The sequence below is a fragment of the Erinaceus europaeus genome, chromosome 1 (genome assembly GCF_950295315.1).
Source record: "Erinaceus europaeus chromosome 1, mEriEur2.1, whole genome shotgun sequence".
NCBI classification, from domain to species: domain Eukaryota; kingdom Metazoa; phylum Chordata; class Mammalia; order Eulipotyphla; family Erinaceidae; genus Erinaceus; species Erinaceus europaeus.
Window position 1 is genome coordinate 91713516 of NC_080162.1, and position 13615 is coordinate 91727130.

General features: G+C 43.9%; 1 non-coding gene across 1 annotated transcript; it reads left to right on the top strand.

Annotated features, from left to right (window-relative positions):
* Window positions 1–684: 684 nt before the first annotated feature.
* Window positions 685–755, top strand: LOC132542877 (small nucleolar RNA SNORD20). Its single transcript, XR_009553848.1, has one exon. It is a non-coding gene; the product is annotated as a small nucleolar RNA SNORD20 (small nucleolar RNA).
* Window positions 756–13615: the final 12860 nt, after the last annotated feature.

Below are 13615 nucleotides of genomic sequence, written 5' to 3' on the forward strand. Positions count from 1 at the left end.
ATAAAATAAAAATGAAATAAAAGTGGTCCCGGGGGTGGCACAGTGCATAAGGCATTAGATTCTCAACCATGAGGTCCAGAGGTCAATTCCAGCAGCCCATGTGCCAGACTGGTGACTGGTTCTTTCTTTCTCTGCCTATCTTTCTCATGAATAGATTTTAAAAATTCTTAACAAGTGAAATAAAACAATTCTTTGATGATAGCAAAAATTATGAAATACTTAGGATAAAATAAAAAGACTAGAGTCGGGCACGTGGCACAAACTACAAGGACCCTAGTAAAGATCTGGGTTTGACCCCCCCCCGGCTCCCCACCTACTGGGGAATCCCTTCACATGTGGTGAAGCAGGTCTGCGGGTGTCTATCTTTCTGTCCCCCTCTCTGTCTTCCCCTCCTCTCTCCATTTCTCTCTGTCCTATCCAACAATGATGACATCAACAACAACAATAATAAACACAACAAAGCTACAATAACAAGGGCAACAAAAGGGGGAGGTGGAAATGGCTTCCAGGAGCAGTGGATTCGTGGTGCAGGCATTGAGCCCCAGCAATAACTCTGGAGGCAATAAATAAATAAATATGAATAAATATGGGCCCCAGGTTAGGTCATTGTGGTAAACAAATAACTGTACTTACATAGTTTATTCTTTTCGGACCCAGTCAACCTTCTTAATTATCAGTATAAAATATATATAATCATTATCTGAGTAAAACTGATGAAACATCAAGAAAATCCCTCTAGTCAAGCTCTGATCCAGTTCCAAAATAAAATAAAATATGTAATCACTTTTTTTTTGCCACAGGGTTGTCAAGATGGCTCAGTACCAGCATGACTCCACATCTCCCAGAGACTATTTTGTTTTCTCTAGATTGAGAGTGAGCAAAGATAGAGACAACACAGCCCCATAGCAACCCTTCTGAAGCTTCTGTCCACCTTGTGGTGACTCAGCTAAAACCTGGGCTAAAATATGACAGGATACTTTCCACACACATTTATGTCTCTGGGCCTTACATTTTGTCTTATTTAAAAATTTTTTTTATTTAATTATTTTCCCTTTTGTTGCCCTTGTTGTCTTTTTATAGTTGTTCTAGTTATTATTGTTGTTGTTATGGATATCATCGTTAGATAGGACAGAGAGAAATGGAGAGAGGAGGGAAGACAGAGAGGGGAAGAGAAAGACCTGCAGACCTGCTTCACTGCATGTGAAGGGATTCCCCTGTAGGTGGAGAGCGAGGGGCTCAAACCAGGAACCTTAACTCAGGTCCTTGCGCTTTGCACCACGTGTGATTAACCCACTCCCCTATCGCCGACTCCTGTCTTCTTACTTTTATCCTAAGTATTTCATAATTTTTGCTATCATAAAATAATTGTTTTATTTAATTTTTTAAGCATTTGTTTTATTTATTCATGAGGAAGATAGGCAGAGAGAGAAACCAGACACCAGTCTGGCACATGTGCTGCCGGGAATTACCTCATGGTTGAGAATCCAATGCTTTATGCACTGTGCCACCTCCCGGACCCCTTTTATTTTTAACATTGTTACACAGAAACATTCTAATTCTGTATACTTATCCTGTATCCTGAATATTTGCCAAATATTTATATATTTTATTGTTGGGCATTATTGTGTTTATTGCTTGATTTTCTAAAATGAATCGTGAATTTTTAGAATAAAGACAGTTTTGGGGCTGGGTGGTGGCTCACTTGGATGAGCACACATGTTACAGTGCACAAGTAACCAGGTTCCAGTCCCCAGTCCCCACCTGCAGGGGGTAACCTTCAAGAGTGAGAATCAGATCTTAAAGTGTCTCTCTGGCTCTCTCCCAATCTCCCCCTTCCTTCTCTATTTCTGGCTGTCACTATCCAATAAATAAATATAATTTTAAAAAGAATAAAGACAAATTTCTTTTTTAAATCATTTGAAAAGATTTTATTTATTTATTCATGAAGAAGAAAGGAAGAGAGAGAGAAAACCAGATACGTTCTGCTGAGGATCGAATTCAAGACCTCACGCTTGAGAATCATTCAATGCTTTATCTAACACTGCAGCACCTCCCAGACCACCAGTTTTATTTCTCTAATCAGGACATCTGTAGTTTATGTTTGCTCACTGGCTACTCAACCACTCCACCTTGTAGATTGTGATGTTCACTTTCCAGCTGTTGAGTAGAGGGGCTGGAGGCACAGCCAGGGAGGATGCCAGAGAGGGGAGGTGGGCAGTGGAGGTGGCCCTGTAGCTGCACAGGACAGAAGCTGAAGAGGGGCTGCAGGGTAGGCAGAAGGATGGGAGTGGATGCTCTGAGTTCACTGTTTCCTGTGGGGTTTGACACACTCTGTGACTCAGTAGAGCAAGGGCTGCACAACACTGTGTGGATTTGCTGAGGACTATGGAAAATGCAAATGAATTCAGAACAAACAAACACTTTATTTCAATTAAATTAAAAACAGAGAAATAAAACCATAGAGGAAAGGGTACATGAACATGCAGTAGATCACAAAAGCAATGCAGGTCTCCCCCAGGGAGGGCAGGGCCAGCTCAGGGGTGGGAGCAGGGCCCAGAGCCTTCTCCACAGCTGACTCTGAAAGACCAGCTCTGAGGCCCCAGCTCTCACCCAAAGGGACCTCTGCAGACTGCAGCTCTGGGGTCCCTGCAGTCCTGGCTGAGGGCCCTGACTCCAGAGCTGCCAAAGGGTCTGCACCTGCAGGTGATTCTGGATCAAGGGTTTCCCAGCAACAGGGGCCTGATGGCATCTCCTCAGCATCCCAAGAACCTGAGAAACAGAGAAGTCACCACATCAGCTCTCCTGGGCCCTCCTACATCACACACATATGAGGACATGGGGAAGAGACCCAGCCCAGGACTTCAACAGGATGCCCTCCCTGCTGCTCTCCCCCAGGTTGGGCTGAGGTCAGTTTATTTCCTGATGGGCTTGCTATCAGCTTCTTCTGGGGCTCCTCCCTATGGGCCCCTGTCCTGCCCCCCTAATGCCCACACAGCCCAGCTCCCCTCTTACCAGCACTCTGTATGTGCAGGGCACACAGTTCCCTGGGAGGCCCATGGAGCAAGATGTCACTGTGCAGAGGGCTGCTCCCCACCAGCAGCTTCACGCAGCCCTGGGGGAGGCTGCTGCCTGCTGACTGGGCAGGAAGCTCCCACTGGCCATCCAGGGAGCTTACTGAGCACGTATCCAGGGATATCATCCTCCACCTGGTTCTCAGATACCCCCAGGATTTCATCTCCTCTGGCCACTCCTCCTCAGACAGAGAATCCATGTATAGGCTGGAGACCTCCTCCAGGTATCCAGACAGAGATCTCTGCAGAGACAGGGACCAGAGTGTCACAGCCTCCCATGCCTGCACACTCTCCTGGTTGCTGCTAATGCCTCTGGACTCTGCTCCCCCCTCAGCCCAGCTTTGTCTGCTCAGACCTCCTCCCAGGATGGGGGATAGACACCTCCAAGATGAGGACCGACCTCAGGCAGTAGGTACCACCACAGACAGCCCTCCCAATACTGCCTGCCTGCTTTGTCCAGCTGTGTGACCTGACCCTCCTGCCTGGGACAGGTACACACACACACACACACACACACACACACAGACACACACACACACACACACACACTTTAGGGAGGGACACACATCAGTCCAGGCAGCATCTGAGTTGTGGCTGACTATGGTATGGACACCTGTCCTGGTCCCTCTCTGTTACCTTAGGAGCACTGCAACAGCAAGAGCAAAAGCTTCTACACTGATCACTCAGCCACATTCTAAACCGAGTCATTCTGCCTCCTCTGAAGCTCTTCTTCAGGCCTTCACCAGTGGGAACCCTCATGCAAGAAAGCATCCTCATTTCAGCTTTGACAGCTAAGTAACATGGGGAAGGGTCAGTGGATAGAATGTGGTTGGTTGCCTGGTGACCAGGGTTCCAAGTCAGTTGATTTCTAGCCCAGGGAGGTGAGGTCACTCCCTGGGACACTGGCCTGGGCTTCTCCTCAGAAAAGACCTCCAATGGCCATGATGGCTGGTGAATGCCCAATCTACATCCCATGCTACACAGTCACAGTGACAACACCCAGACAATCCACAGTCCTGGGAAGTCTGGTGCAGCCAGAGCCCCAACTATGCAGACATGCTCTTAGTTAGGGCAAAGCCTAACCCTCCTTTTCACCAATGATGAGACAATGGAGCATCCATTAGCCTCTCAGGACCTTATACATACAAATCAAGAGAGAGTGAGAGAGGCAGAGAGAGAGAGAGAGAGAGAGAGAGGGAGGGAGCAAACTACACATGGATAGACAGTCAACCAAATTAACTGGAAAATGTACTTTTACATCACACATCTAACAGGGAATTGATATCAAATATCTATAAAGAAACCATTCAGCTCAACAACACGAGAACAAGTAACTCAATAAAAAAGAGGCAAAACAAAATGCCTCTATACAGATCACTACATAAAGAAGTTATGATACTCTATGAAGTTATATGCATTTATTAAAAAAGATAATATGGGGTGGGGGTATAGCATAATGGTTATGCAAAGAGACTTTCATGCCTGAGGCTCTCAAGTTCAATCCCCCACATCACCATAAACCAGAGTTAAGCAGTGTTTGGTAAAATAATAATAATAATAATAATAATAATAATAATCCTAGAACAATGAACCCACCTTCTCTGACCCATCTTGGACAGAACTAGAAGGAATTATGTTAAGTGAGCTAAGTCAGAAAGATAAAGATGAGTATGGGGTGATCCCACTCATCAACAGAAGTTAAGTAATAAGATCTGAAAGGGAAACTGGGCAAACGCTAAAAGAAGAAGAAAGGGAAACTAAAAGCAGGTTCTGACTAAATTGAAAGTAGGGCACCAAAGTAAAAACCCTGTGGTGAGGGGTAGACATGCAGCTTCCTGGGCTGGTGGGGAGTGGGGGTTGGTGGGTGGGATGGGACATAGTCTTTTGGTGGTGGGAATGGTGTTTATGTACACTCCTAGTAAAGTGTAGTCATATAAATCAGTAGTTAATTAATATGAGAGGGGAAAAATTAATTGTATGTCTCGAAGTTTTTAAAACACAGACTGAGTCTTTTTAATATATAGGCTGTGTATTTGATATGCGGACTCTCTCAAAAGCCTAGACCAAGTAGATCAGAAGCAACCAATGGCACAGCTACATACAAGATACTGGGTACTATACAGCAAACCCTAACAAAAGGACTTTTCGAAGTTAACCCAATTACCAAATAATGTGATGATAACATTAACTATCCATTGTCTATTTGAACCCTAAGACAGCAGGAACCTCACATCTCCACTAGAGAGCCTATATTTCCCCCAGTCCTGGTACCCTTGGATAGGGCCCACTTTTCCGTATGCCTCTCCCAATCCATATCAAATAATATTGCATCTGCTGATCACAACCTAATCAACACAACGTTTGCCACCTCAACATGCTTTACCTCAGACTGTGTCCAGAGACTTCACGTATGGAATGACAACCCTTCAGCTTGATTACTCGGGTGAGACCTTTCCTTTCATAGTATACTCTAATTCCATCTCAGGTGGTTCACTTTCTAACAAAGTCCCAAAACCTAGATATATACTAGTTTCTGTGAGAGAGAGCATATGTTCACATGTATCCATAAACTAATGCAAAATATATACCTGAAAGCAGAAGTACACTAGAGTTTGCAGTGAGTATCCCCCTAACACTTCCTCTCCACTATTCCAAGCTTTGGGTCCATGATTGCTCAACAATTTGTTTGGCTTTGTATGTTAACTCTCTTTTCAGTCACCAGGTTCCAGATGCCACCAGGATGCTGGCCAGGCTTCCCTGGACTGAAGACCCCACCAATGTGTCCTGGAGCTCAGCTTCCCCAGAGACCCACCCTACTAGGGAAAGTGAGAGGCAGACTGGGAGTATGGACCGACCCAGTCAACGCCCATGTTCAGTGGGGAAGCAATTACAGAAGCCAGACCTTCCCCCTTCTATAACCCACAATGACCCTGGGTCCATGCTCCCAGAGGGATAGAGAGTGGGAAAGCTATCAGGGGAGGGGGTGGGATATGGAGATTGAGTGGTGGGAATTGTGTGGAGTTGTACCCCTCCTACCCTATGGTTTTGTTAATTTATCCTGTCTTAAATAAAATAATAATAAAAAAAAGCCTAGTCAGTCTGTAAAAAAAAGAAAGAAAGAAAGAAAGAAAGAAAGAAAGAAAGAAAGAAAGAAAGAAAGAAAGAAAAAGTCAGCTTTGGTCCATTCTGCTATTAACTATGTCTGTTCAAGGCCCAGAAAGCAGCCCAAGGGCAGCAGCAGCAGCAGCAGCTTCTCAGGGCAGAGCCCAAAGTGGTCCTGCACTCAGCTTAGGCTCACTCAGCCTGCACTCTGAGAGTGGTTCTTTCTCTCTGTCCTGTGGGTGGCGTGTCAGGGGTGGGGCGCTGGAAATACCAGGATCACCTGTGGCCAGAAGCCAGCGGGACCAGCACTTAGGCCCATGACAACCTTCAGTGGACTTAGAAGAAGAAAATCTGTAGCCAGAAGCCGAACTGAGCTGTAGCCTAGTGATAGAGTGTCAGCTAAGGGCCGGTGGTGGCACTCCTGGTTGAGTGCATATGGTAGGAAGTGCAGGGAGCCCTTGGTCCCCACCTACTGGGGGAAGCTTTGCTAGTGGTGAAGCAGGGCTGCAGGTGTCTCTGTGTCTCTCTTCATCTCTATCACCCTTTCCCTTCTCAATTTTTGACTGCCTTTATCCAATAAATAAAGATAATTTAAAAATAAGATAAAAAAGAGAGTTGGCTTATTGGGCATGAAGGAAAGAAAATCCTTCTACACGACCAGTGTCAATTTAAACCTCCTTGTCTCCTGTGGAAGGCAGTCTGGAGAGTCTTTATTACATTAGAAATGGCCCTTGAAAAATTCATGTTATGTGCAACAAGTCAGAAACAGAAGGATGAATATGGGATGATCTCACTTTCAGGCAGAAGTTGAAAAACAAGATCAGAAATGAAAACACAAGTAGAACCTGAAATGTCATTGGCATATCGCACCAAAGTAAAAGACTCTGGGGTGGGAGTGGGTGGGTGGGGAGAATACAGGTCCCTGAAGGATGATAAATGACATAGTGGGGGTTGTATTGTTATATGGGAAACTGGGGAATGTTATGCATGTACAAACTATTGTATTTACTGCTGAATGTAAAACATTAATTCCCCAATAAATAAAAAAAAGAAGAAAGAAATGGCCCTACCCTAGCACCCAGCAATCCTTGTCTCCTAGGGATTTCTTAAAAGACAAAAAAGGGCTGGGCTGGGCAGTGGTACACTTGACTACCATACAAAAGGACTCTGGTTCAAGTCCCTGGTCCCCACCTGCACCAAAGAAGCATCTCCTGAGGGCAAGCCCTCATCTTTTCAACAGGGCGTTCCCAGAGGGACCCCAAATAATTCCAGGCACCTTTTTTTCTCATTATGCTTTCTCTGTCTATGTATTTAAGAGTATTTTGCAGGAGACTTAGGACATAGAAAGATAGTTTCACAGGAGACAGAGAGAGAGAGAAGAGAGAGAGGGAGAGAGAGAGAGAGAGAGAGAGAGACTGACTGACCAGAGGACCAGGAATTCCAGCCCTGTACATTCTACAAGTCCAACATTTCCCCCTGACACTCTTTGCCTCATTAAAGAAACAAAATCTTTATATATTCCTAAAGTTACAGTGCTGGGAGGTAGCTGGCTGTGGAGTTTGACCACTTAACCATATGTGTGCCCCCAAGTTTGAGCACCAGACTCCACAGGAGAACACCTGCTCAGAAGAGGATTCACAAACGGTGGGACAGTGGTGCAGTGTCTTCTGTCTGTCTGTCTCTCTCTCAGTCTACCTCTACCCCATCTCCCTTTCTTCTCTGACTAGTGCCCTCTGTTTAAATTTAAAAAGAGTCAATCTGTGGAATTCTGCAGAGTTCTGACTATATCCAGAGATATAGTCATGTATATGATTCAGCAAATAAACACAATTATTACAGTTAAGTCCACTAATACATCCCAGGGAAAGGAATCTCTTCATGAATGGCTTGCATAACACTTGTTAAAATCCACTGTGGACAAAACCTGTGCTCAGAACATTCCAAAAAATGCCAAGAAACAATGTGGATCACTGTGCTCTGCTGCTGCTGCATGGACGCCACAAAACGCATCTGACTATGGAGAAATCCAGGGTATTTTTAAGATATTAATAAATATACACGTAACTTCATAAGAAATGCAGCAAAGCAGGATATCAAAAAAAAATTCCCACCACTTCCTCCAAAATGCCCCCATAATATACTATAAGACATCTGTTAACTCGAAATCAATAGACCTTTAGCATCAAGATGATAAAATATATTTAGGGGTAAGATTTGCACCTGACACAACCTCAGCATACTCTTCAAGAGCTGATGAATTCAAGGTTAGTCAGCCAGCATCACACATTTCACAGGCTGCTTTACCTCCTGATACAGTCATGATGGTTAAATTTGATGTGTCCACTTGGATGGATTTTTCCTCCCTGTAGGAGTAATCAAAACAATTCATCTCTGAATCTCAGAAATTTCACATTTTTGTATGCAAGTCTATACACCGATGTGGTCATTTTCTGCTCCCAGATTTTAAAAGTAGACAGCTATAACTAAAGTTTAGCTTCATTTTACCTGTGCTGAGAGGAATGCCTGGTCTAACACGATGGTGGCAAGATAGTGGAGGAGGAGGATTGGATTCAAGGTGGTAGCCAGCTCCAGGGCCCTGGAGAAGCAACACCCTGAAGAAGAGTCAACCCTCCTGACACTGGAGAGGATGCGATCCAATCCTGGGGCCTCAGGTCTGGCAACCCAGCACTCAATCACAGAGCTACCACCATGGGTCTGCTGGGAGTTTTTCCTCTCTTCCTCTAATGGTCTAATACTAATGAGGGAATGCTGTGAACTTGGTCTTCACCCCGTGTTCAACTGTTTTGAAGAACACTGTCTACATCCCAACCACTGTGTCTTAGTAACTCCACCGTCATAACACAGTGACTAAGGTGTCTTCACTTTGCTTAACACACTCAAGAATTTTTATTTATTTGTCTCCAGGGTTATCACTGGGGCTCGGTGCCTGCACTATGAATCCACTGCTACTAGAGGCCATTTTTCCCCCATTAGTTGCCCTTGTTGTTTACTGTTATTATTATTATTGTTGTTGTTGTTGTTGGATAGGACAGAGAGAAATTGAGAGAGGGGTGAAAGAGAGAGAGGGGGAGAGAAAGATAAGACAGCTGCAGATCAGCTTCACCGCTTGTGAAGCGACCCCCATGCAGGTGGGGCTGGGGGCTTGAACCAGGATCCTTACACTGGTCCTTGCACTCCGCTCCATGTGCACTTAACCCTTTGCACTACTACCCGGTCCCCCATTCAAGAATTTTTAGATGATATTTACTTATGAACTTCAGTTTATCTGGACTTTCACTGGGAAAGCTGGTCTTTAGATTCATTCCCAGTGCAACTGTTGCAGAAATGATCCTGGTTCTTGGTGAAAGACAGTTTATCACATGGGTGTAGAGGAGACTCCGGATCACTCTGGGAAGTTCTCCACGAACCTTTCAAAAGTACCCAGTTTTATTCTAGTTTCGTTGCAGCCCCCTGCTCCTCCCCTCCCTCCTCAAAGGGGAGGAGGGAACAGACTAGATGGACTTATTTCATCATTACAAAGTAAGCAGGGAACAGAGAAAGGCAATCTTTCACATAATTGCTATACATGTTTCTTATCTATGGCCTTGGTACAGACTGAGATGGGGAGGCCTAGTGCCTCGTATATATCAGTCAGTCCTGAGACAACTGGATTCCTCCCTAGTCATCTTTATTTTCGAGCAGTGTTGTTTTGGGCCTACTAGCTTAGAAATGTAGAGGGAGGAGGTACAGTAGCTGCAGTCACTGAGTGCTGTGAGGCCCATTAGGCGCAGAGGAAATACAGAATTAGGCTGTGTCCCTACATCATGGAGGAAATACAAATCTCTACCAGGCACACAGATTAAAATACATACATAGGGTGAATCAGGAGAGTATGCACTCTGTGTTCATCTATTTTCCATTACAAAACTGAGTCTAAAAACTGCTTAAAGCTACCTCACATTTCTCAAAAATGAGGTAAAACAAATCTCTAGATAGTATTCTACTGTCACTAGAATTATAGTTTGGAAACTCTATAGTACAGATGACAGGGGTTTCTGGGGATGGGAAAGCATACTTTTTTTTCCTGCAAAGATCCAGATAATAAAATATTTAGGCTTTTACAGTCATGACTCTCACAACTATGAAATACTGTAACTGTGCATGCAAATAGTGATTGACAGTACATGTAAGAAGTAGCACAACTGTGTTTCAGTGACATAGGATATAGGTCAGATTTGACCCATAGGGGATAGGTGACAGATGACTATCTTGTCTATAAGCTGCTACAAACTAAAAACAATCAAGTGATTTTTCTCTTAGTCTCACAATCTAATCCTGTTTTTGGTCTTACTTCTGTGAGAGACACGTAGGTCTTCTCTTCAAAGAAACATGAATAGAAAAATTGTTTGGTACAAAAATTCTTTTTATAAATTGTTATCTATGACAACCTGTGGCTAGTAGTTTTGTGTATTTTTTAGGTCACATCATAGTTCCTTGCAGTGCTTGCTAATCCTCCAGCAGAGACCTTCAGAGTCTCTTCCTCCTTTCCTTATTTAAGTGATGGGGAAATTGTGAGCTCTGAAGCCCAGCCCAGGGGTGAAGGAGACAGTTCTGCATCAAGTATAAAATATGGGAGAAATATATGCAGGACAGTGAGCCCCAGCCTAGAGGTTCCACGACTGGGGGAAATATAGGCTCTATAGAGGAAGCAGGAAGTTCCTGCTGTCTTAGGGTTTAAGAAGGAAATAGTTATTGCTAAAACCAAATTATTTGGCAATTGAGTTACCTTTGAAAATCTTATTGTTAGGATTTATAGTATCATACACAACATCACCATAATTTATGTCCTTTGACATTATTTGTATATTGCTGTGTCTTATAGAGTTATGCCACTAGTTGTTTCTGTTCTCCCTAGTCTAAGCTTTTAGGAGTCAACATTTCAAAGATTCGGCCTATGGTCTGTGCATTAAAAAGTTTGAGACATTCAATCAATTTTTCCCCTCTCATATTAACTAAATAGTGATTTATATGACTACAAGTTAATAGGAGTGTACATAAACACCATTCCCACCACCAAAAGACTGTGTCCCATCTCACCTCCCCACATACACCCCACGAAGCTTAACATCTACCCTCACCCTCCACCCAGAGATTTTTACTTTGGTGCCTGACTCCAAACTCAGTCAGATTGTGCTTTGAGTTTCCCTTTCAGATCTTCTTTCTCAACTTCTGTTTCTGAGTGGGATCATCCCATACTTGTCTTTGTCATTATGACTTAACTCACTTCACATAATTCCTTTTAGCTCCATCCAAGATGAGTCAGAGAAAGTGGGTTCATTGTGCTTGATAGCTGCATAGTATACCATTGTGTATATATACCAAAGCTTCCTCAGCCATTCATCTGTTGTTGGGCACCTGGGTTGCTTCCAGGTTTTAGCTATTACAAATTGTGCTGCTATGGACATAAGTGTACACATATCTCTTTGGTTGCATGTTATGGAGTCCTTGGGTTATATCCCCAGGAAAGGAATTACTGGGTCATATGGAAGGTCCATGTCTTATGAGAGTTCTCCAGACTGCTCCCCATAGAGGCTGGACCTATTTACATTCCCACCAGTAGTGCAGAAGGGTTCCTCTGTCCCCACAGCCTCTCCAACATTTGTTGCTGCTGTCCTTTTTGATGCATGCCATTCTCACAGGAGTGAGGTGGTATCTCAATGTTGTCTTTATTTGCATTTCTCTGACAACCAGTGACCTGGGGCAATCTTTCATGTGTTTGTTAGCCTTTTGGATATCTTCAGTAGTGAATGTTCTGTTCCTATCCTCTGCCCATTTTTGGATGGGGTCATTTGCTTTTTTGTTGCTAAGTTTGCTGAACTCTTTGTATATTTTGATGATGAGTCTCTTGTCTGATGTATGGCATGTGAAGATTTCTCTCGTTCTGTAAGGGGTCTCTTTGTTTGGCTGATGATTTCCTTGGCTGTGCAAAAGCTTTTCAATTTAATGTAGTCCCATTGATTTATTTTTGTTTTAGTCTTCCTTAGTCATGGGCCCTTTGGAAAATAACTAAAATATGCCTACTAACTATCTACAAAATGAAGACCCCCAAATCCTCATCTTCACTATTTTAACCTTTAGGTTCATGATTACTCAACAATTTTCTTGGCTTTATATGTTAACTCTTCTTTCAGCCACCAGGTTCCAGATGCTACCATGATGCCAACCGGGCTTCCCTGAGCAGACGACCCCACCAATGTGTCCTGGAGTCCCTTTCCCCAGAGCTCAGCCTCACTCAGGAAAGAGAGAGACAAGATGGGAATATGGATTGACCTGTCAACGCCCATGTTCAGCAGGGAAGGAATTACAGAAGGCAGACCTTCCACCTTCTGCATCCCATGACCCTGGGTCCATACTCCCAGAGGGATAAAGAATAGGAAAGCTATTAGGGGAGGGAATGGGATACAGAGTTCTGGTGGTAGGAACTATGTGGAGTTGTACTTTTTTTATTCTATGCTTTTTGTCAGTGTTTCCTTTTAAAATAATTTTTAATATTTATTTATTTTCCCTTTTTTTGCCCTTTTTATTGTTGTTGTAATTATTATTGTTGTTATTGATGTCATTGTTCTTGGATAGGACAGAGAGAAGTGGATAGAGGAGGGGAAGACAGAGAGGGGGAGAGAAAGACACCTGCAGACCTGCCTCACCAACTGTGAATTGACTCTCCTTGCAGGTGGGGAGCTGGGGATCCTTACGCAGGTCCTTGTGCTTTGTGCCACCTGTGCTTAACCCATTGCACTACCACCCGAATTCCAGTGTTTCCTTTTTATACAAAAAAATTAAAAAATACATATGGGAGAAGAGTGAGGGGGCAGTTGCTGCCTGACAGCCACTGTTGGCGACACGTCCTTTTGCAAAAGAATAAATGCCTTGGGGGGTCCGGCGGTGGTGCAGTGGGTTAAGCACATGTGACACAAAGCGCAGGGACCAGCGTAAGGATCCCGGTTCGAGCCCCCCCCCCCCACTTGCAGGGGAGTTGCTTCACAGGCAGTGAAGCAGGTCTGCAGGTATCTGTCTTTCTCTCCCCCTCTCTGTCTTCCCCTCCTCTCTCCATTTCTCTCTGTCCTATCCAAAAATGAACAACATCAAGATGGTAACAATAATAACTACAACGAGGCTACACCAACAAGGGCAACAAAAGGGGGAAAAAGTGGCCTCCAGGAGCTGTGGATTCATGGTGCAGGCACCGAGCCCAGCAACAACCCTGGAGGAAAAAAAAGTGCTTAAAAAAAAAAAAAGAATAAATGCCTTGCTTCAACTCCTTATTTTTCTGCCTTGACAAGTAATTTTAATTGGACATCATTTACAACACTTCCTTGATAAGGAATAGTATTGAGGGGGATAAAAAAAAGAAGAAACAAGTGATTATTTTTGTGAATTAAGAG